This window comes from Lonchura striata, chromosome 11 (genome assembly GCF_050655825.1).
Source record: "Lonchura striata isolate lonStrDom1 chromosome 11, ASM5065582v1, whole genome shotgun sequence".
NCBI lineage: Eukaryota > Metazoa > Chordata > Aves > Passeriformes > Estrildidae > Lonchura > Lonchura striata.
The window spans coordinates 12,270,806-12,291,904 of record NC_140713.1 but is presented as its reverse complement, the minus strand read 5'-3'; the positions used below and the strand labels follow the sequence as shown (position 1 = coordinate 12,291,904).

The 21,099-nt window shown below is 37.1% G+C and overlaps 1 long non-coding RNA gene across 4 annotated transcripts in view; it reads right to left on the bottom strand.

Moving 5' to 3' along the window:
• Nucleotides 1-21,099, bottom strand: part of LOC110473527 (uncharacterized) — a 152,326-nt gene that overhangs the window by 36,373 nt on the left and 94,854 nt on the right. Inside the window, exon 6 of one of the 4 annotated variants that reach the window (XR_014957876.1) lies at nucleotides 2-7,765. The exons of the other annotated variants lie outside the window; for them this stretch is intronic. This is a non-coding gene — a long non-coding RNA (uncharacterized LOC110473527). Of the gene's footprint in view, nucleotide 1; nucleotides 7,766-21,099 lie in introns of those variants that run through there. 4 annotated transcript variants of the gene reach the window in all.

Below are 21,099 nucleotides of genomic sequence, written 5' to 3'. Positions count from 1 at the left end.
AAAAACATTGATCATTATCATTATATTATTGATCACTACTTTCCATTCAGAAACTCCTAGGCTGACACACTGAACTGTTTTGGTACTTTACAATTTATTTATTTGCAAGATTCTTTGGTTATAACCAACAGCCATTTTTACATACAAGGCCCACAATGCACAATTCCATTTCACACTGACAATTTAGTACTATGCAGAAGTATTTTAGCCATTTTATAGCACCACAATATTTTATTGTGAAAGCAACCCCACTTTAATGTGAATACATAATTGGAAGAGAAGAGATAGTTAGATATGAGAAAATCCTGAAGATCTGAACAATATTGATATCTCTGAAGAGTGTTTTGAAAAGGAACAGATTTCATAGTGAAAAATTGCAAAATTATAGTTTGATATATTGAATATACATGGCCAAGCCCTTCATCTGGCATATTTCAGAGAAGCTCCTATCATCCAGGAGAGCCAATCTACTTTATCACAACCAAGGGTCTTACAGTTTTTCACAAAATGATACTGAAATCTAGCATCTCAGCTAAATCTGAGTCGACCTTTTTCTTCTCTATAGGTAAGACAATGTGATCAAGCAGAGATTGATTAGTCAGAATTACATTGACGTAATGTTGGGGCATAAAGTTGCATGAGGTCATCTTCCTGAACAGATGGTCTAGAGATATTGGTTTTAACTAGCACATGGTTGAGTAAATAATGTTTAAGTTTTCTTTGAGAGCCTGGGGAGTGAACCAGATAGAGTTGAGTGAAATACCTGTGCCTCCTGCTCACATCATCTGCTACTCCCAGGGTTTTCATTTCCTGCACTGTTTGTGCTTTATCGCACGGCTCACTGGTCAGGCAGTCTGTGCCCTTGGTTCAAAAAGCTTTTATTGGAACATTGAGAGAAATGTGCACTTAGTTCCAATTTGTCATTTCTTTAAAAAAGAGGTTGTTCCTTACAGGCAAAATCAGACAATAGATGTAAGTGTGTGAATGAATGGCATTTTTTTCAGTCAGCATAAGCAATTTCATATGTAGACATAAATTACCTTAATACAATAAAAAATCTACATTATCACTTGCATGAACAATTTTATTTCTATTGAGATTAAATGCATGTGTGAACACACAAATATGTTAATTCTTAAGTTTGGGCAACACAGACGTGTGTAGCCATGTTTGTTTACAATCTCAAGGGGAATGGTCCTTTTATTGTATTATTTGTTTTCTACATTGTTGCTTAGAGTAAATTAAGAGTGGCTGAAAATAAAGCTCAGAAGATTTCTCTGATACTTTTTAATTCTTTGAAGAGGAACATCTCTTAAACCAAACAGCTTCTAGATATTGAGTCAGATAACTAGTGCTGACTAGTTAACTAGTCAGATGTTATTGAGTTTTTCAATAACATGTGAGTAGTGTGTGTTCTATCATACTTGTTTTCATTATAAAAATATCTGGGATTGTCGTTGTAATATTCAAATGATTATTTGATAATGAAAGATGGTATATTAAAGATAAAAAGTACAGCACAAGATTCAAATCCAGGGTAATGATTCACAGACAAGTAAATTAATATATACAATTAAGATAAGCTTGACTAAAAATTAGTTTCTATTTTGTTGCATTACTTAGCATATTAGTATCTTAAAATGACCTTCAAATGCTACTGATTCATGACTACAAATTATTATTCTCAGTAAACACTAAAGTACAGAAGAAGTATGAACAAAAATGCAATAGAAAAATTAAGCAAACAATAAAACCTACTTGTGCAAGCAATAATCTGATATGGTAACAATATTTAAGTTAAACTGCCTGCATTACCTGTGTGAAAGGAGCACTCAGATGTGTAGGTCACCTGCTTATTCAGCTAACTCTTATTAAACATTTCCTGCTCCCTTCACCTTCTCCCTCTAAAACCCATTGATGTCTAGCAGAGCTTCCACATTTCTGTTTTTCTGGTGTTTATAAAAAAGGCTAAAAATAAAGCAATAAAAGAAAAAAATCCAGTAACATTGGCATTCTGATTTATTTCATTTAAACCAACCTTTGAGGTAAAGAAGAGGGCATTCTCATATTCCAAGAAAAGAAAAACATATACAAGCCTGGCAGCACTGCCTGTACAACTTCTTAAATTACAAATAGGTCTACCCCAAAGAATTCAAACCCCATTCTCCAACTAGGCTTCTGTAAAGAAGCAAAAGGTGAAAATGGGGAGGAGAAAGGGATACAGACATTGTTTTATGTATGAGTTAGAGAGAGAAGATTCAGTGGGAAAAAAAAGCAAAACCAAACACTTTAAATTTCATCACATCTTCCTCGCAACAGCTCAATATATCATGTTCTGGGCTGCCTGAAGTTCATCACAGAAACATGCAGCTTCCTCCAAGTTTATCCAGAGGTTTCAATAAAAAGATGAACTTCTTGTTTTTAAAATGGTGTTTATGGAAAACTTGCGATCAAAAATTCACTTTAATAAACCCACTTACACTACACATAAAACTAGGCAGCTTGCAATAACCTGCTTTCACTTGGGGCACCAGAAGCTGTAAGGTCATTACTAATATTATTGCAGACAAGTGTTTTTCTCATGTTTTATGACTGTAATGTCATTCCTATTTGACTTCACTGACACTACTCATGGCAGAATTGCTTATGACATAATTATGGAAATACAATGCTTATTATTGCATAATAGCCTTACAAATCTCATGCATGCATCATTATGCAAATTTGAATAGTGGAATAAATGTTGTTGATATCAATATGTCCATACAAGAATAAGCTAAACAAATGAAATATAGTCCAATTAGTAGTTTGGTGGGCAATCTTAAATAAAAGGAAATGCTCAAGGGATGAAAGAATTCTTAAAGTTATGGCAAAAATCTGACATAACTTCAGGAAAAATAAAGATTTCTTATTCAGTTGATCCCAAGACACTATAATTCAAGAAGTGATTGATGACATACATACCAAATTCTAAGTTCATTAAAGCTACATGTCAGTTAATTTAATTTGACTGAGATTTAGGAACCTGAGCTTAGCTGGTATTGTAGTTGCCCCAAAAGCTAACGGAGAGAGGAACAGGGTGAAAGAGAAAAGAAAGACCTCCAGAGTCAAGTATGCTACTGGAGATCGTTATGCCAAGGTGATGTTAATTACCTTCTGAAAGTACTTCTCTCCCATGCCTACAGGCAGAACTTATAGCCTGGATAAATAATGAACTTCTAAAATGTCCTGTGACCTAAATCTCAGCCTGCATGCTGCATCTATATAACAGAGCAACCCACATATCCTGGTCCACTCAAATGGCCAGGCAGCTCCTTGCTCAGACTGGGCAAATCTGTGCCATATCTTCCATGTGTCTTTATTTGGTAGAGAAATCCCTTGTAGTTTCTGGTAGGCTATATTAACTCAAGCAAAAGTGGATTGGTAGCTAAATTTAAACCACTCCAGAAGGAAACTGAATTTTGAAATTGAAGAGAACCTCAATCCATCCAAGTCCCACCAGTCTGATGCCAATGCCAGCAAAAATGCCCAGACCCTGGAAAGGGATTGCAGACCAACAGGAGAGCACAGGACAGCACAAAGCAACTCCAGTCAGTAGGTCAGCTTAATTAGGAGTCCAGCTTAAATGATTATGCAAATACAGGCACAGGGAACAAACAAGAGGAGCTAGAGGCACACACACCTGCAGGGCAGGGATCTTACTGGCCTCCCAGAGCCAACCACACCACTGTGCAGTGCAGGTGACACACTGGAGGGAAGGGATGCCAGCCAGGGGACTGAGAGGTGCACCTGGGAGACCCCCATGCAATTCAAGGCCAGGGTCCTGCACCTGGGGTCAGGAAACAACAAGCCACAGGTATAGGCAGGGCAGAGAAAGGACTGGGAGGTGTAAAGGTACAAAAAGCTCAGCAGGACCTGGCAACATGTGCTTGCAGCCCAGAAATCATTACTTCTCTTTCTCTTGGCTAGCTGGCACAACTGATGCATTAAACTCTTCGCCTAGAAACCAAAATGTGTCTTATCCAAAATTGCTTTAACACTAAAAAACTGCGCCAGACCACATTTTCTACAACTTGTTGTATCTGCTAATTCCACCAACTAGAGCAATGCCAATGCTGAAAGACTACAAGGGCTTAATCAGTATGTTTCCTACACTCCTGCAAAGCAATTTAGATGATTCAGACAGCACAAGAGTTTCACCATTGCTGAAGCCAGTGGTATTGCATTGGCTGCACAAATTTTGCAAGAAATCTTGGCAGACTTTGCTTTAAACATCCTCTAGAAGGTGACACGGTTATTGGGTGTTATTTTTTTTTTTTCCCATTTCTTGCAATTGTAGGAGATTACAATTACACACCTTCACAGTCTAATTCACATCTAGTCCAATTCTTTGTCTGAAATTCTTTGACAGTGGTTTTCCTTAGCCAAAAGTATTTTAAAAAGACCCAGACATTTTATTTCTAGAAGACATGGTTTTTCAGTGTCAGGTGAGCTTTTCTCTATACAGGGTAGCTTCATTTCAAATGAAGTTAATTGTAGAATACCAGTGATGGCTCCCTCTTTGGCCCTTTCACCTTGTACACAAATATTTAGGTGTAACCTGGAAGAGACATGATGTCCATGTTTTTCTACCTATGGTTCCTTCTACTGCTATTTGAAATATGGAGATGGGGAAAATACATACAATAATAAGAAGAATAAATAGAAGAAATTGCTACCTGATATCTGCTTCTTCTTACTGGCATTATATTTTCTCCTTCAAGTAGCAAACTAAGTACTCCAGTTTTTGAGTGAACCTGCATACAGTTGTTTACAGCATAATGGTGTAATATGCAGTGTCAGCTCTGCAGCTCAGCACTGACCTCTTCCACTGCAGTCAGGACATGAAGGTGAAGACTATATTTAATATATTTTCCTATTAATAAGCATTAAAGATTCTCAGACACTGGTCTTTTCTAGACAGGATATAAACAGAAGAAAACTTCTCTTGTAACCTGTAGTTTAGACTTAACTTCAGAGGTGATCTAGACTGACATAAGACTGGTTGGAAAAAAGAAGAGTGTACTTGCAAATGTACCTGAAGTCACTCTATCTTGGATTGGAACGGTTGATACAATGTAAATATTGTCTTGAAAAACCCTGTATATTAAGGGAATTTTTTTCAATTTATACAAATTATATTGTGTGGCCTAAATCTTTTCCCTCTACATTTGTTTTCTGTCCAGACCTCTCCCTCACAAGTGAAATATATAATGAATCATGATATAATTAAGAGAAAGAAGAAAGTTTCCACCATCAGAGGAAAAAATAAAACCAATCAGAGCATGTTTTATTCTTACTGCTGTGACTGTAATGAGACCCAACTAAGCCCCAGTAGCCCCACAGAAGTACAACTCCACACCATTGGCACAGCACCTAACCCCCTCCCTACTTATGGCTGTTTGCAAAAGTCCTTTCCTTAAAGATGGAAAGTGCTGGTCTGCTCAGGAGCAGACATATTAAAAATATTCCACTGCTGTTGCAAATAGCAATTAATTAACAATCCATCTGGAGGTTATTGTTGTTGATATTATTATTACTGTCCCTACTGTGTAAGTAAAAATTACATTAGCTATTCATGCAATTGCACTTTTACTTTCCAATTCAGCATTTTTCCACATGCATCCTGGTAGGACTATTCTCTTTGTTACGGTGTTTATCCTGTGTTTGTCTCTCTTTTATGCAAGTCTTAACTGTTCTTGGTTAGGCATGCAAATGAGGAGAGGGTATTCTTTTTTAAAATAAGGTAACTAAATTAAACATGGTGACTTTGCCTGTCACAGCAAGCAGCCATAAAGCTCAATTATGATACACTCAAGTTGAAAAATCTCTCTTGTCATGTCAGGGCAAAACCCCATAGATTTCAATAGAGGTAGAACATCACTCGGGGGGCTGTATCTCATATCACAAGTAATTCTATGAATTTCTATAGTTATTTTTGACTCACTTCCAGTATTTACCTCTACTATTATGCCATATAATGAAAAAAAGTGGGAAGCTGTATTTCTTTGTCTTTCATAGCAAAATAGGACATTTTGAAAGTAATATACCATGCTCCTTAAAAGCTATATTCTTCTTAATTCTAGGCACAGAAGTAATGCATGTTTTAATCAAACTTGTTTTACTAAAATTACTTTACTAAAAACAGATTATCCTGAAAGCTTGACATTTGTCCATACAGCAAAACATGAGCTGAACACTTTGTAATACGTATTTTAAATGATGAAATTATTTTAAAGTGGTTTTTAATAAGTTTCTCTTTACTTTGTTAATTATTGATCATGGATGGATACTTCCTATTTGCTAGTAAGAACATTAGTACATGTGTTTTTAATCTTGATTAGCATTTAGGATAAAAGAAAAGAATGATTCTTCACAAATTAGTAATTTTTATTTTGCCTTTCTTCCTGTAATTGAAAAAAATATTTGTGTATATTATCACAAGTAACTGAAATCAGGAGACAAAATCTAAAGTTCTAATAAGCTGGGACACTTCTCTCTAACCTGTGCAAAATTCTGACATTCTCAGAGAGACTACTGCCAGACTATAAAGTGAATAATGTTTTTGTGAGAGAAAGGAAAATAAAGTCTTACCTGGAATATTATCTATAATACTGACCATAACCTTTGTTTAAAAAGTTGAGCTTCAGATGGAAAAGTGTCAGAAAGGGCATTAGACTGAAGAGGTGAATGGAGAACTTGAAAGAGGTTAATAAAGAAACTCATCTCTCTCACTCCAGCAAAATGAAGGCTGAGGGGAAGTTGATGCTCTCTCTACATATGAGGGGAGAAAAGCATCACTGGGAGAAGAACTCTCAATTAATGGACAATGGTGCCAAAGGACCAAATGCAAGCAAAGAGATTGTGAATAAATTCAAGCCAAAAATTAGCAAAAGGTTTTTCAATAATTGAAGCAGCAAGGAAGCCACTTGCAAGGATGCCTTTCTGCCCTATTCATCACACACAGCCAGGAACCAGTCTGTACTTGGGTAAGGCCCTACACAGACAGTGTAAGCTAAATCAAAGGGCTCACCTCAAGAAAACCTTTTATAAACAAACTCCTACTGTTTGCAAATCAAATTCCAAGACATTCAGGAAATCCTAGGATTTCACTAGATCAAATTTTTCATTCCTACCCCACCTCAGAGCTCCTCTTCCTCCTTGGCCTCTTTCCTGGGGAGCAGCTATATCCACTCACTGCCAGCCCAGCTCTGCTGCCACATGCAACAGGTAGAATAACCTCACCCTCCAGAAGCAATCAGATGTCTTTTCAAGAAACATCCCATCACTGTCAACTCAGTTATGCTGCAGAAGGACTGCAAATCTACCTCTTCATAAAGTCAGTCAAGTAAGAGCAAGCAGAGTTCATTTGCACAGCACATCACAAACACAGCACCTTGCCAGCTGGGAACCACAGCCTGACAGACACAACTTCACTCAAAAATACTTGCCATCATATTCCTGCTGAAGGATCTTTCCAGTTTAATTATAACTTGAACATGAAAAATTCTATCTAAAAGAAGCTGACAAAGCAGACAGTTCTTTTTGGATTTGGAGAGGTTTGAGCAGAGTAAACAGCAAGTCTTTCACAGCCTCTCCTTTATCCTATTGCATTTCTATGCATTTCTTTCTGTGTAAAATTGAATTATAACTTGCTTTGTCCTTTGTCTCTGTTGATTGCCATTACTGTTGGTGATTTGTGATGAAAATCTGCAGGTGTCTTAGTCTATAAACACATCAAAAAAAAAAAGGGGAAAAAGTTGTGTATATGTAATTGGGTTTCATAGGATAAAGAGAGAATCTATATCTTCTCTTATTATTATCATCAAAAATTCAGTGACACTGAAATCTGTTAGTCTATCAGAACACCTCCCAAAAGATGCTACAGAAATTCCATCACTGTGAACTTGAAAGTGAACTGTACTTGATGCAGTGAACACTATTTTGGAAGGACATTGGCAAACTCCCCACAGTACATCTTTGCTCAAAAACATCATAAAATTAGTTGTCCTCCTGCAAAAATACTCTGAATTAGAACCAAAAACACCATTCCACACAAGGATGAACTCGGAATCTTTTGAAAATAGACACCTATGTAGGAGAATAGTGTCTCCTAGTCTCTTACACAGAATGTGTTTGCAAGATTTTTCCAAAAATATGGGGGATCTTGTTTAAGTGAATTGAATACATTTCCAATACCTCAGATGAGTGTCCTAACTACCCCATGGCTCTCTCTTCTAATCCTTTAACAAACAGTGAAAATTAAGTGTTGACATTTATTTCAGTGAAATACTGATTGAGTTGTAGCTCAATGATTTTCCTTTCTAACATCAAAATTTGCACTTTCCAGCTGTACAGACATTTTCTTTACAGTGTTATATCAGGACAGTCTAGATTATTAAACACTGGCCACCTTCATCCCTCATCTCTTGCTACTAAAAAAGGACTTGCATCTTAAATGTTAATTATGCATTTGCAGGCAGTCTAAATGACTCAGGGGACTGAAATCTGACTCTAGCTTTTCATCAGCAGGTCATCAGTTCAGACCTGACTCAGATCAGCAGTGGCTGGAAGCTTCAACAATTCAACAGCTGTTTAGATGACCTACATGAAAGAATATGATATTATATTATATGCAGCTTTGGGTGGAAAAGAATTCACATTTTAAAAGTCACGTTCAGAACTGACATTAATTGGGATCCATACTGTCAGACACCAAGAGGACAGTGGGCCTGGAAACTGAGCTCTCCTGTCTCTGCAATGTCCTGCACACTAAGGAAGGAAAACTTGATGATGGAACAGAAGGTGATTTATATATTTTTTAATTATTTTAATGGTTTCTCCTGTTCTTTCTCTTGGTTCAACAAAGCAAGTGTATTCATTGTCCATGAATACACATAGTTTGAAAATTGGGAATCAGTACTGTAACAGGTTCCAGATAATTATTCTGTGCTTGATAACTGTCTTTTTGTGTGCAGAGCATAGGCACCAAGAAATCATCCTTATGAGACTTCTTCAGAAAAAATACAAAACCAGAGATACATCAGATTCAATACATTGAGACAGGTGACATCAGCACTTCAATTTTCCCTATTCATAGGCTTTCTTAGAAATTGGATTATAAATCTATATATTCATGTTCACTGCCACAGTATAACCTGTAGAGAGTTGTCAGAGGGGAAAAGCATTAGAACCCTTTTCTTGGGCTTATGTCAGAATTTCAACACCTCTGTGGATAAAATAAAATTACAATCCAGACATTTATTTACTAATCATAGTAAAAGTAAGCAGCATTCTTTTGTATTTGAAATTCTGCCCTTGAGCAGTGTGAAGAGCCAAAATACAACTTTTATGGATTTCTTCCACTCCCTGGGGGCAAGGAATCTTCCTACTGGTGTACAAATGGATGAGCTGACACCCCCCATGAACTGCAGAGGCAGCCAAGGAGGGGGGACCACTGGAAAGGCATAAAAGCATTTTTCTCTGCTTTTTCATTTCTCAGCTTGACAGACTCCTCTAACTTGTGCCAAGAGCTGAAGAACCATAGATTCAGCATCAAGTCAGTAACTCCTTCAAGAGACGTTCTCATCCCTGGTTTGTGTAGATCTTGTAACTTAGCTCAGAAACTCAGGATCTGCATTTATGTCTCTGCCTCTGCAAAACCCTGTTATAAGTATAGTTTAATGTACAATATTCAGTCCTGGGTTTGTAAGACACCAGTCATGAGTCTGTGCACTATTTCTGGGATGGAAACAGCCCATCTTATGTGTGTATGCATCCCTTGGGTTCATAGAAACACAAGATTTTTATGCAGAATCCCATACTAAGAACTAGGTCCTATGTATACACAAAATATGCATTACTTGCAGCATTATCTGTTTTTCTGTAACTTGGCATATTGGACTGCCAAGTTTTGTGAAATAATTCTTATAGTATTTAGACTAAAATAAAGTCCAAACATTTTTTCTTTGAAGCTGTTGTTAGGTTTTATGTTTTCAAAATATCATAGGTACATAACCTGATATAAGAATTAACTGTCAACAAAATTGCTTTTAGTTCTACATTGGATGAGATGTATTCTTAATTTTTTGATGAAAATTATTAACAATATTTAAAGAGCTAATAAAACCAATTTTGCTGGAAACATACTGAAGATAGTAATGTACACATCAGTTCTTAATCTGAAGCAGACAAAGCATTTAATGACCCACAAAATTTGTAATGAAAAAATCTCCTAGTAATTACCGACTGAATATAATCCATCACATTTTCTCATGCATTTACCTTGTGTATGGACGAGATGGATGTTGGAAGACATCCTTCCTGAGTTCCTGTAGCTCTGATATGAAACCACAGTAGCTCTCTGTGAATAATTTTGCACTGTCACCCAGTATTTGAGCACAAGAGCTACCTTTGTATCTGTAAACCAGTGCATCTGTAAGTCCTGGAACCTGGTTCCCAGTGATAATTTTTGAAGACCAGGTTTTTCAGATTCGGGTAGGAAACTGGAGGAAATTAGGTCTTGGAGCTCAGTTACCTTCATTGGGGAAGCAATTACCGTGTAGAAAATGGAAACAACACAGCAAACCAAACTGCTTCACCCTTTATCATCAGAAGCAAGTCACTGAAGATAGTGACAGTTAATCAGAGATTTTGTTCTGTTTAATTTCTTCTTTTCTGAGAGGCAGACAGCATGAGGTCACATACATTTAAATGCACACAGATCTTGCCCATATATGCTTTCAAGTCAGGGAGAAAACTGAGCGGGGGGGAGTGAATGATAAAGAGGCTTTAACTTACAGAAAAGAAAAGCAAGCACGTCCATACTAAACTTTAAAAAATTCCATTCTATTGCTGTTTGAGCACTTCACTACTTTGTCTCCAGTTACAAAATCCTGTGACCAGGGAAAATTGGAAAATTATGTAGCTCTAGTAGATGTGCAGCCAACTGGAGTTGGCAGAATGGAACAAAAAACGGGACTATAGAGCGGGCAGGATGCCAATGCAAGAGCACTCTCTTCTGAGCAGCAGGAAATCCTCCCCAAGAAGCTCCCCAGTCACACACATACTTCACAAAAGATGGATTTTATCCCCAGGTATGGCATACCTGTCTCCAGGCCCAGGCAGTCAGAAATCTGCTTGCATTAATGGTTAAGGCCCTCTCTTTGGTGCATTGCAAATTCAGAAAAAGAGAGGTCACACTTTCTGCCACATGTTGGAAAGGTTTTCCTTAGTTAAATCCACAGGTTTAATATACATTGACATATCACACAAAATATGATGGTAACAGATTATAAGAATGTTTACTAAATATGTAATTAACTTCAGGCTTGGAAGCTTTGTTGTTGTTCTTAAATCTAGCAAACATCAGCTGACAAACAAATTGCATGCCTTAGAGCTTCTTCAGAGAAAAGCTGTTTAAAGTTTGTTATTTTTAAACTCTGCAAGGCTCTCAGCTATTAGCAACAAAAATAACAGGAGTCAAAAAGTATATTTCTTTCTATTATTGTCATAAGTTAAAAATGGACGTATTTGGGTTGGTTAATCAGAGGATTCACAGCCTAGCAATTAACAAAAATTGTCCCATATTATGAGATATGGAATATAAATAGAATCTATCTGCTTCATAAAAACTAAATTTTATATAGAAACACTCAGTGTGAAAGCTTGCCTTGACACTTGTTCTGAGAGCCCCTGTACGAGACAGAAAGAAAAGCAGCACTAGAGAGGAAAATAAAGCTTTCCCTTCTATTTTAAACAGAAGAGAACCTGACTCTTCAGTGTGCTTTTTAAATCAGTAGTACCACAACCACTTGGTCCTTGACACAGGATCAGGCCCCTTATCTGCATTTCTACATAGGTTACATAAACTGCTCTCATTTTTATTCATTTTCTCCACCTGCTTCCCACCCTGTATCCAAGCCATCTTGCATATCAAATCAATAATTTTGCTTCTAACTTGAATCTCTTTTAATACTTCTTCAAAACTGTTTTTTCTGCAAAAATCTGTAACACTTTTATACTACACAGACACTAGTAATTTTTGACAAATTGTCAGAAATAAAAAAAAACTATGTTCTCGATGTTTGATCCTTTCCAGCTTTGATCTCCCCAGTAGCTGCTTTTATGCTGACATTGTACCTGTGCAAAAGAATTAACAACAAAAATACTTAATACTACCTCATTGTTAGCAAAATTTAACATTGCAAAAAAAGTGAACAGTACTAGATATTGAACAACAGAAGCTATGCACTAAGCTAACACTGCAGTGAAAACTCTACAATCCTCTTTTTCCAAAAAAAAGTGATCTAGAGAGCAAAGAAAGAATCTTACTCAGCTGCACCAGAACCAAGTGCACCAAGATTGGTCAAATCTCAGATATAACTGTTTTTTCTATACTTCTACTTTCATTTCCCTGCAATTTCTTTCATGTAGCAACTGGATAATACTATACTCACAGCACATTTTATTGACCCTCATAATCGTCCCCTTGATTTGCATATGTTCGCATTTATTCAAATTTTAGCAGCATGCATAAATGCTGGGAAGAAAAGGAGATTGAGCCAGTGCACAGGGAAAGATCAGAGGTAAGACACATGAACTGAAAATTGTACTTAATTTTTTTTTAACTATGAATATAAACAAGAATTGAAATTAATTGTCCAGATTGTTTGTGGATTCTTCCTTATTGGATCTATTCAAAACTCCACTGGACACATCCCCAAATACCTGCTTTGAGCTGGGGAGGTTGACTCTCTCAAGACCCCTCTCAACCTTAACTTCTCTACAATTTTACTAGTATATGTTTCTATATTTTTATGAATAAGTTGATACAGCAGTTAATACAGTAAGTGCTGTGATTATAGGAACTTGACATAGATGTAACTAACAAAAAAACAGCCTTAATGAATACCAAAAAAGCATTAGGAGAACTTAGCATTATGAAGTGTGCTAGCTGAAGTTAATATTTAAGTGCCACTTGAGAAATTGCTCTAACTCACAAGACATAGCTCTATTCTACAAAAAAAAAAAAAAAAAGTTCAAGAAAAGCATATATTCTATATTCAGAGATCAGAATAATTCATCAGTCACACAAACCAGTATTTCTATTTCCTAAGCAGTGAAAATACAGCTGTGGACTTGAGCAATAGTACAGTGAGTATTTGCTTCTTGCTGGTTTTATTGAGAGAGAAATATGCAGCACTTGCTAAATCCTTCTCTGGGATCATCTCCATCACCTCCCAGACCCATACACTTCCCAAAAGAAATTCCCATGCAGTGACAGTCATTGCACTTCACCTCTCCCCTTAGACAGTCAGCAGCCACCCAACACTAAAATATCTTCACTGTGTTTTGGATTTATTTGGCTGTGTTCAGACTGTTTGGTGCTGGAGACAATGTACTTTGTTTCCCTGCAAGATTGCCTTCTAGCAAACACTCCCTCTAAACTGCAGAACATTCTTGCCTTCTCTTCCATCTCTTTTCTCCAGATTGACCTAAAATCCATAGAAGTGACAAGAAAAAGTTTTGCACAGAACACAGAGCTAATAGAGCAGGCTGATAAACTTTGATCATCCATTTAAATGGAGCACCAAGGAACAAAGGTATGGCTACTTCTCAAGACAAAGCAATTTTTCAAGAGTGAATTCCAAGCAGGTGGTAACTAAGCAACAGCTCACCTGTACAGGGACTTTGATCACTTGACAAAGCAGATCAGAGCAACACAAGGGAAAGAGGACTAGAGATTACAAGGAAAAAAAAGAGCCTTTTCTTGGCCTATCAGAGAGAAAGATGGAAAATAGCCTAAGAGATGCAGCAAAAAGGAGCCTGATGATTTGGAGAAGAGAGCAGCTGAAGAAAGGAGCTCATGAACATTTTAGTAACCATACTTTATATTTTAAACAGCTTGTTTTATTTCAATAAAACTATCGCTTCACCCAGTGATAACAGAAATATTTGGGGGAACAAAGAACAGTGTTTCTTCCTCACTCCAGGCTTGAAAAAATCAGGTTTTTTACCTTTGGATCAGGCAGTAGCTATGTGAAAAAGACCTAGGCCAATGAAGAATAAAAAGATGGACATGAAGAACTTCAAGGGAGTTGCAGGGACAAAATAGCAGCAAAGCTGTGGAGAAAGCTGTTGAAGCCTAGGGTGAAATCTGCTTAGGATCCAGTAACAAGGGGCACATACTGAGTTAACAGGTATGAAACAAACTCAGGGACAAAAAAAAAAATGTATTAGGAAATTACATGTAGTAATCAATACATAGGCAATAAGGAACAAACAGATGGCTGGGGGAAGAACAACAATCAGTTTCGAAAACCTAAAAAATCCATTGATTGTAAAGTTCAGTTTTATCTCTTGAGGCTGGCAATAAAATAAGTATAGCTCATTATTACTCCTCTATCTGCATATTGCAGAATGGTTCTGATGCTGCCTCCCATATGAATTAAAACTGCATTTGCCTTCAAAGGAAGTTGAAAATTTGTCATGAGGACAAGATTAGAGCCTGGATTTGCAAGTATTTATTTTTTGGTGGGGGCACCTGGACTGGCCTCAGACAGGAAATGAATGTGGGCAATAGTCAGACTGGTACTTTTTCTGAGGAACCTTGGTATCCTTTTCTAGTGCTTAAGGTCGCTCCACTCCTGAGGGAAAACAGGGAAGAACATTTTAATTAAAAATGAACAGCCACAAAACTTTATAAGCCATTTTTGCAATTTCATTATTCCAGCTAAAGAAGAAAGATTCTAAAATATTATTAACATCCCTTAAAATATTTATTAAGAGAGATTTAAATTAGCTGTCTGAGTCCAGCACTATTGTAGTGATTCTATTTCTTTGGTATATCCAAGGTAAGGACTAAAATAATATTAAAACAACAGCAAGAGCATTGATGATGCAACTGAGCATTAGAAGTTCTGATTAATAGTTTATTTTCCTCAATGATTGGTAATTATTAAGGTACAGAGTTTCTCCTTATCAAGTCCAGAGGCCACTCAAGATCCTGGAGATCCTGAGCTGATGCTTTTTCTCCGAGTTAAGAACAGCTGCAAATGACAATGATACAGCATAAAATATCTTGTGTGTGGTGAGTACAATTAAAGATCTTTTCTCTGCATTTGTTTGAAGACTGACAGCTCAGCTGACAGGGCAGTCAAGTTTATGCAGTTTTCTGTAAGCTCATTGACAGTTTTCCCTGTGAAACTCTTTCTGGCTCTCTTCATCAGGTAAAATCCTGAACCTTTGTCAGACAGCTCTTTCAAAAGCAAACAGGATGAGGACTCCCACCATGAGCAGCTATGAAGTCTCATTAAAAAAAAAATTCTTTCACACTCTGTTGTCCTTGTTCTGTATTGTAATGATGGTTTGCCATAAAGTGCAAAGAAATGTTATTCTAATGAACAGAGGAGAGGCACTGCAACAGTGAGGCATGATTAACGAGCTGAAGTCGTTCATGAAGTCATTTTACATGTCTGGCTGGTGACCTTTGAATTTGAAGAACTGCGTGTAAAATATAATAGGAGAAATTATTTGCTTAGCATACAATGTATTCATGGTTTAACAGAGGGATTTGGAATGGGTTATGTTGAGGGAGAAAAGGCAATCCTGACACAAAGTGAGATTACTTCTTCCTCCTCTCTCCTGTTCCATCCCTGGATTCAAATGCAATTGAGGGTCTGTGCTGTGCCATGAGCTCCCCGACAGCAATGAGCACTTGCTCATATGCCATCATCTGACAGAATCCCCTTCCTTTGGTAAGGCCAGGGAACCTAAAGATCATGCAACAGCTGAGGGAGATTCCAACCCTGTTTGGATTGCCAGATGACACAGAAGAAAAACAAGAAAATTAGATTGTCTGTTTAGAAGTTTAAACTCCATCATTCAGATCTCTTCAAAGGGCCCATGTCTTTTCCAGCCTATGTACCAGTGATCCACACTGTCAGACCCAACCAGCAGCCCCACTCCCTCATGTGGGCTGGGGACAGTACAAGCTGTACTCATAAAATTACTGGAATTGCTTCCATTTTGTCCAGACTGTCCCAGTTTCACAAGAATACCTGGGAACCATAACCCTCATAAATCCACCCAAAGCCAATAAGAGCACAAAACTCTACTTGTCCACTTTCATACATCCACATGGGATCTGCTTTTGTGGAACTGAACAGAGGTTAGAGGCTTCAGGAGCCTTTGTTCAAAGTCTTCCTGACTGCCAATTCCTTCTCCTGGCCCTTCTTCTCAGCATGCGAGATGCACCTACTGGCTATAGAAAGCATAATGAGGTACAAGCTACACCCTGGTGAGGCTCCAAAGCATTCCTGACAAGTGAGCAAGGTGCCAGGAACATTCATTTCACAGCAGAATGACAGGCACACCCACTTGTGTAAGACCTGCAGGACTATTTCCTGTACATTTTTGAATATAAAGGAAATGACCAAAGCTGATAGCAGGCAGGACATGAAGGAGGCAATGAGAAAAGATCAATTAACTACTTTGCTCAAAGTATAATGATCAAAATGACAAATGATCAAAGGCAGCAAAGAACTCTACATGTGGCGCTGCAAGAATTCAGCTGTTCTCTTATACACTGCTGCTTCCAGTGTGAGGTAAAAATGGAAATTCTACCAGCTCCAGAATCTGCAAGAAGTAAGGAGAGGACAGAAGCTAAAAATACTGTTAACCTAGTTTGAAAGTTAAATACTGCTCTAATAGTGTACATGGAGAGGAAGTAAGTGCCTTTGTTACTGTTTTTTTCTCTACTGCATTTTCACTCATAAATAAGAGAAAAGTTAATTGGACCACCACCTTGAGTACTCAGCAGAGAATTTTTCCTCTCATTCTCATATCTTCTAGTTAAGCAAGCCCTATGCTTTTAAACTGTGCAAGCTTGCATTGCACAAGATGGTTTGGGCATGGAATGAAAAGTATTTAGCACTTTTCAGTCTAAAAATCAGAAAGAGAAATCAAATAACAGGAAGAGAAAGGATTAAAGACAGTCTCTCCATACTTTTTAGACTTTCACTCAGAATAGACTGTTATAATATTAGCTTGTACTTGCTTTCATGCCTCTTGCTGTGTGTAAATGAATTAACAAGAGGAAACCATATTTCTTCCCCTTTCCCTGCAAAAATAATGACAAAATCTTGCTATCAAACTCCCTTTAAAGTTTTCCACATACTTCTGTTCAACTTTGCATTAGAGAGCTTCCTTTGAACTACTATGTTATTGCCACACTATCATGGAAACCTTAACTGCTAGAAGACAAGTACAGTTAAATGAAGCACTTCTGTGTCCTCCCTCTCTCCAGTCTCAGCCTGTACTTTCTTTCCTTCTTTTGTGATAGAGTATTTGCAAGGTTAGATGGCAAACCAGCCCAGCAAACCTAGCTGTATCAAAATTAATTCAGTTACCTTTTTCTAGGATAATTTTAAGCCAATTTGTCCCCATTTCTTGCCCATTTCTGTGCCAGCATAAGCACATGAAGGAGGATGGGAATGAGCTGTGAGTCAGGGCAGGTTGGGAACACTTCCCAAAGCAGTGGAATTGACTTAAAGTTACAGTTAACCCACAGCTTCTGACACAGTTGTAGCCAGTATCAGGTATCCCAACATCAACTCAATAAATTATTCCATTAAAAAGTCTATCAAGAGTGACATCCTGAAAAAGAAAACTTCAACTGGTTGATAATTCGGTATTTTCTGACAAGAGGAATGACAGAGCAACTTTTTCCACAATATCACTGGGAAGCATTTTCAACACACAGCATACTGCACACAAGTTTTAAGCCACTTACAGCTCCAGAGAGCCTGGATGGTGCTGTGAGAAGTAAAAACCACTTGTTTTCCAGAGAGCCCCTCTAGGGTTGCCAGGCTCTCTCAGCAGACTGAGCAATGCCACAGTATACTGAGGCAACATGATGAGCCCAAGGAGCTGGTATGACAGCTGTGAATTGAAAACTCACTTGTGGGACACTACACCAGGGATTGGCTTATCCTTTCCATGGTATGGAACAGTACAGTTCCAATTGTCTAATGAGAGCAGTAGAAGAGCTAAGTAGGATTTTATATTTTGCCTAATGAGGTACGCAAAAAATTGCTAATGGATTTAATCTGCATAAATTTCTTCTAGCATATATATTCCCATGCACCCACACACATTCACTATAGAACTCAATTGCTAATGATGAATTTCATTTGTTCCCCCATCAGAATTAAGAATATTTAATAAATTGTAATGCATAGTTAATTATCACATTGGTAACTTATATCTTGTTTATATTGAGGCTGGTTGGGGGAAAAGAGGTTTCTCCTTTCACAGCTGTACCAGGACAGTATAGCAAGAACAATGTGGATGCAGACACTTGAAGATGAGGCTTGCAACAATTACATATAAACTATGCTAAGCAGCCAAAGTCTGTACTTCCAAGGAAAGATAAATTTTCTAGGTATGTAAAGCATCTTTAACATAATAGCTTTTTCTCCAGGACTACAAAAATATTAAGTATAATCAAAACAGAACACTGACAAACCCTTAGCAAATCTGGGAAAAAACATGTTAAGTGGTTCATTGTTACCAAGGATTCATTCTATTGCCAAGTCACTGAATTTTCCACAGAAGAGAGGGAAAATAAGAAATACATTCCTCAGAAAAGGAAATGCATGCAATGCATGGAATATTACAAGTATTTTCCTTCTGGGGTGAAAAAAGGAGAGGGAACATACCCAAAGTGCAATTCAGCTGTATGAGCACAGCTGAATTCTTGGAATGGTGTGAAGCTACACATTTCTGTCTCAAGGATCTCAAGTCTCTTGCCACTGGCAATAGTACTGAATTTTCTTCTGAACTACAGCAAGTCCTCCTGCACTGGACAATTATGCCATCATTCTAGTCAGTGAGTGTCTCTTATGTTTCTCCTTTCAGACAGAGTAGGTCCTAAACACAAGTAGGCTCTGAAGTATTGCATTACTCTATGCATTAAACGTCTTGCTGTAGGATTACTGCATCTGAGCTGTGTTTTCAGGAGGTTTCTATTCATTAAAACAGCACTGTGAAACTGTTTCTATGAGTAAAGGAGGAGTTGGAAACTAAGCAGTTCAAGAGGTGGGCAGCTCTAGAGAAGCTACTTTCAGAATGAATATACTAAATGATATTTAAGGTCCCTTCCAAGCCAAATAATTTCATTAATTTGGCCCATTCTTGACTAGTTAAATCCTAATTTAACTTCTGTAACTCCTTTTTGGTGAAAATTATTCTTTCATTTCTATGGCAGTCAGCACATCCAATTCAAAGTAACTAGCAAGGTATCTTTGGACTGTTTGTTGAACAAAGGTTTGAAAGGTGAGAGGAAGAAAGGAGAGAGAAGAAATTAAAACAAGTGAGCATCAGTGAGCTGGTAGAGGTTTCAGCAAGGTCTGCCACAGCACTACCTCTGGATATCCTCTTGGGGTAAGTCATAAAAACACAAGTACAACAGAGAACAGATAGGTAGAAAATGGAAAAAAACACAACTAGAGATTTGAAACAGATGAATACAGCTACAGACTTCAAAATAAAACATTTTTGGATTTCTGAATGCAACCATTCAATATAACTTACAAAGATTTGTATTCTTTACTAACATATATCCCCAAATCTCTATTGTTACCTGCATTCTGCCTTTACTTCTTCTTCCCTACAAATTTATATGTCAAATTTACTGAAATTTAATGCATAGATTGCTTTACAAGTTAAATACCTCAGAAATGGCTTATAATGACAAATAGCTACATTAAATATAATACCAGATCACAACTTTTATACCTGAGACTTATTCCCTGAACAATATAGACTATTAGTATTCCCATGACTCAATACCATGCAATATTTTATTTAAACTTCTATAATCTAGTGTGCCTAAAAAAATTATTTTAGATAGCAACTAAAACAATAAGAAGAGATATAAACCATTATATTCTGTGTCCAGAGCCTATCACATCTCAGCTGACAATAAGAATTTCTTTCCTGAGCTACCTATTATCTATTCAGGAGATATATATAAATAACAGGACCATCTGGCTACTTGCAATGGAGGTGACAGTGCTCACCTTTGCTGCCCCTAGTCTGTGCAGACACGAGCATGGAGGTTTGATATTCCAGATATGTCAGCCTTGTGAGGCTGAACAGTTGCAGTGCTCTTACTGTACAGGAGCAGGGCACAGTTTATTCCTGTCTTTAACCAGCACATTTCAGGACTTGAGTTATTTGAATGCCCTTCATCAATGAAGTTATTCCATAACAAAGGGCAAGAATTTCAAATTAAATATGAATGCAGAGTGACTCTGTGGACACTTCTTTTGAAAGCATAAGTCACCTTCAATATTGGAATCACGTGAAGATAAGTTTATTATTTTTACAGAACAACCTGGTGTATTCAAGACACACTTTGCTGTGACAGTTTTGACAGTGGTTTACATATACATGTTTTTTTTGACAGAAGACAACGTAAGAATAACAAATTAAGTTATATTGATTTTTTGGTTTATATCTCAAATGAAAAAACAAGTAATAAATAACAATTGCTTCTGGTTTCCATAGCCCAGTCCATTTTTAGCAAACACATGGGCTAGTTTGGAATAGACCTTGGAGCAGTTTTGTCCCAGACTGCAAAAGCAATTATTTCATAAGTGCTGTAAATCACATTTTTGTTGTTTAAAAGAACTTGAATTGTTTACAAGGCTTTTAGGTAAAGTTCTTAGAAATAATATTTGCAAATACACTGTGATATACAATATGGCAATATGGTTTTCTATATAATAAGAAGGTAATTCAGATATGATAAATATATTCTAATTATGAGCTACATTTGTGAGCCTGCCAATTCCCACTGAAATCACAAGAATTAGATTACTCCAGAAGCATAAAAACTCTGGATTCCAAATTATTAATTTTAAGTAGTTAGAAAAGGGGACAAGGCATAACTGATAACTGGCTGAAGGGTTAGTGCGAAGAATTCTTTTAAAAGGTATTTTATGTTCTGTTAATTTTATGTATTAAATGCCACTTTAGGAGGTTTGGGAGTTT